Source organism: Lampetra fluviatilis, chromosome 16 (genome assembly GCF_964198595.1).
Source record: "Lampetra fluviatilis chromosome 16, kcLamFluv1.1, whole genome shotgun sequence".
Classification (NCBI taxonomy): domain Eukaryota; kingdom Metazoa; phylum Chordata; class Hyperoartia; order Petromyzontiformes; family Petromyzontidae; genus Lampetra; species Lampetra fluviatilis.
In genome coordinates, this window is record NC_136290.1 from 1,218,066 (window position 1) to 1,222,062 (window position 3,997).

The 3,997-nt window shown below is 55.1% G+C and overlaps 1 non-coding gene across 1 annotated transcript; it reads left to right on the forward strand.

The window, feature by feature from the left end:
* Positions 1-3,454: 3,454 nt before the first annotated feature.
* TRNAA-AGC (transfer RNA alanine (anticodon AGC)) lies at positions 3,455-3,527 on the forward strand. The gene has a single exon. It is a non-coding gene; the product is annotated as a tRNA-Ala (tRNA).
* Positions 3,528-3,997: the final 470 nt, after the last annotated feature.

The following is a 3,997-nucleotide window of genomic DNA, read 5'->3' on the forward strand; positions in this document are numbered from 1 at the left end:
GCCATCCTTCTTCTTAACCAAGACGACTGGAGCGCCCCATGGGCTGTTAGATGGCGATATAATGTCCGCAGCCAACATGTCTTCCACTGCCCCCCGTACGTGTTCTCGCTCCGCAGGACTCATCCGATGCGAATTTAATCGAATAGGGGCAGCATCGCCCGTCTCAATGTGATGGTAAAGCAACGAAGTGCGGCCCAAATCCAAATCATCGGAGCTGAACACATCGGAATATGTCAACAACAATTTACGCAGCTCACCACGTTGCTCCATGGACAGGGAAGAATTTTCGTCACATAAATGAGCAACCCAACGATCATCCGAACTCCTTGGCTCGGAAACCCCAGCAACAACTCCCCGGCTATGTGGACAATCATGGGTCGCAAACGCCGTAGTGGCATGTGCCACAACCGTACCGGCCGGGACACGGACGTTTTCTCCCCCCGCATTAAGCACCTGTAAAAACGGTAATTGATCCGGCCGGACGATGGTCTGTGCCCCCACTAACGCCAACCCGGTTGTTATCGCGGCGGACGGTGACAACAAGACCCCTACTGCTCCTAGCCGATCAGGCAGGGGCTTCCGATACCGCAAGGGTATAAGCATCTGTGTACCAGGTGGGATGTCCACAGATGCGACGGACAGCGCCTGCACTTGCACGGCCGAAGCAGGTCGCCCCCAGGGCGACGGCAGAAACGAGATTTGACGGCCCCCCGGCAGTTCAATACAATTCTCATTGATTTTGATCAAAATGGGCATCTTAGCCAAAAAATCGGTGCCTAACAAACAAGGAACCGCCAAAGATCTCGATATCAACACAACACCCGAGGCCGACACATCCCCAATAGATATCTTAGCATCCACCTGACCCACGATACCCATGCTACCCCCGTTGGCAGCGACGCACGACCCATAAACCGGACGCACAGCCCCCGGCGGGATGCCCAACAGATGAAAAATGACATCCGAAATAATAGTCGCAGACGCGCCGGAGTCGACCAAAATGCGTACGTCCACCCCTTGTATAGACCCCGGTACAGTGGACGAGCCCGTAGCGGCCGCGACGACTCTCCGTGCCAACTTGCGCCATTGCGTGACCGAGCGACAAGGCCCCGTCGAAGGGCATGCTTTAACCACAACGTTAGGATGGCGCAACGACGGTGATGGGTGAGGTGCAAAGCCTTGCCGAGTGTCTGGTGCGTGCCGACATGCCTGTTTCGGAGGATCTTTAGCCGACTTGACCGGTGCCGAGGCCTCCTGCTGCGGCGGAGCCGGGAAGCGGCCCAGCAGTCTCTGGCGTAGTGGCCCCTACGCCCGCAGCGGAAACATTCGGCCTCGTTGCGCCGAAGCGCAGGCCTCACCTCCTGACGGCCCCGTTCTGGTAGCGCCGCGCGCGGTCTCGGCCCGCCGCGTCCCGTCCATGGAGCGGAGGCGGCCGTCAGTTGTTGAGGGCCCCGGTCATCCGGAACATAGACAGCCTGCGCAGGGTTCCACCCCAGCGCATCCCCTTCTTTGACGGGCCCCCCCGTCCACGCCGTCGCTTGTTTCCAGCGACGGAGGTTGAATTGCGCATCGAGACACTTAGCAGCCGTCCGGGAAGTTAGCTTCTCATGCCCACACACAGGCATGGGGATCCCTAAATCCCGAGACAGCTCCAACATTTTCCCTAATATGAGAGGCTCGAGCAGGTCCTGTGGCGTCTCAGGATAAGCTGCCATGGCCAGCTCCAGCACCGCACCCCTGAACGCCACGGGCGACTCCTCTGGTGCTCGTTGTCGTTGAGCGAATCGCCGATGCGCATCATCTGGTGGCTCATAAGCATCGGCCATTTCTTGAAAAACACCACATAAAGTTGCCTTCTTATCGGTCGTTATGGAACGGAAGAATCGGACAGATTCGTCGTCCAGGAGAGTCGGCAACACCTCCAAAGCCTCCGCATCGGTCCATCTTGCTGTGCGTACCGCCGCCAAGAAGCGGCAGGCGAACGCGCTCCAGTCCCCACCGACGGAAAATTCTTTAACCGTTGTAAGGTGGCGACTCCGACTCCTCTTCCCGCCGTCTTCCAATGGTGGTGGTTGTGATGGCAAATTCAAAATGGCGTCGGCCCGCGGCGTGGCCAAGATGGCGGTTTGGCGCCACGGAGCGCGCAAAATGGCGGCCTCTTGCCGCGTGGGCAATGGCGGCGGCGGGACAGGCAACGTGGCGGCCCGCGGAGCACCACTTGCATCATCCATCGTCCCTGGCGCGACGAGATGGCATAGATGCGCCAGGACGTCCTTAAGTGCCTCCAGTTGTACCGCCATCGCTTGCCATCGTTGATCCGCGTCTGATGATGTCGACGGACCCGCCACCGCGCCAACATCCTCCACTCCCGTTCCCGTGGTCGCCTCAGCCGGGCTCTCCTCCACCACCCCAACAGGATCCGTGGTTGGAGGGAGTTCGTCGTCGTCGGACGAAGAAGTCGATGCAGGCGCCGGATTAACTTTCTTCCTCACTTGTTTCGACATGCCGTTGCACTTCCGACACCAGTGTAATAAACGACTGGACCACGATGTCTGGCTCAGTGTCCTTTATTCGGTTCGTGCTGTACACCCACACGGCTGTCTTTACTCTGTAGCTTCTCCACGGTGCTGACTCCAATGTCGGCCCGATCCACAACAGCAGCTCCGCTGCTGTTTCTCTCACACAGCCCCCCTTGGCTGTACTCGCTGCAACTCCTCTCCCTCCGCAGCTCTGACAGCCTCTTGCTGTCTCTCTCTCTCTCCGCAGCTCCTCCTGGCAGCCACACCGCTGCCTCTAACATGCAGCCCTCTCTCTCTCTCTCTCCGCAGCTCCTCCTGGCAGCCACACCGCTGCCTCTAACACGCAGCCCTTCTGGCTGTCTCCTCTGCAGCTGCACACCACTCCGCAGCTTCCTCTTATCTTCGGGGTTGGCTCCCGATGGCCGTCGGCGCCCCCCCTCTCCACACTCGCCCGCGTGGCCTCACTCTTTTCCGCTCACACCCCGACTGCCTTCTCCTTCCGGTTTACCCGCTTAAGGACCCCCTACCTTTCACCCACGTCACCTGGCTCCGCCTCCTCGTGACGTCACATCCGGAAGGTCGCTTTCGCCCGCATTACACCTTCACAAGGTCAATTAAATTATTACAAATTAATTTCTTAACCCGGTATTGATGCAACCAATGATAATTTTTCAATATCTTTTCTGCACCTCATCAGGTACATGAACGTCGATAACAGCCATTTTCAAGAAAGCAGAGTGTCACAGCGGAAGCGTGATGAGTCCATTACCGACAGGTCGATGGATCGAAGCCAGTCTATGCGATCTGGCTTCCTGTATCGCTTAGGTCGGTTTTAATTTATCGCAGATATAAAGGTGAAGTTTGTTCTTATTTTGCTAAGTATTTTTCAAAAAGTGCTATGGCCTGTGTCGAGATATCATCCACGACAGCCCAGCGGGGAATTAGCTCAAGTGGTAGAGCGCTCGCTTAGCATGCGAGAGATAGTGGGATCGATGCCCACATTCTCCAAAGCACATATGGACAAGTTCCATTTTTTTGTTTGTTAGCGTGTATAAATTGAGTAAACATTTGAACGTGTCGAATGTTGAAAACGTTATCAATATATTCACAATGTCAATTAAATTATTACAAATGAATTTCTTAACCTGGTATTGATGCAACCAATGATAATTTTTCAATATCTTTTCTGCACCTCATCAGGTACATGGACGTCGATAACAGCCATTTACAAGAAATCAGAGTGTCACAGCGGAAGCGTGATGGGTCAATTACCCACAGGTCGATGGATCGAAGCCAGTCTATGCGATCTGGCTTCCTGTATTGATTAGGTCGGTTTTAATTTATCGCAGATTTAAAGGTGAAGTTTGTTCTTATTTTGCTAAATTTTTTCAAAAAGTGCTATGGCCTATGTCGAGATATCATCCAAGACAGCCCAGCAGGGAATTAGCTCAAGTGGTAGAGCGCTCGCTTAGCATGCG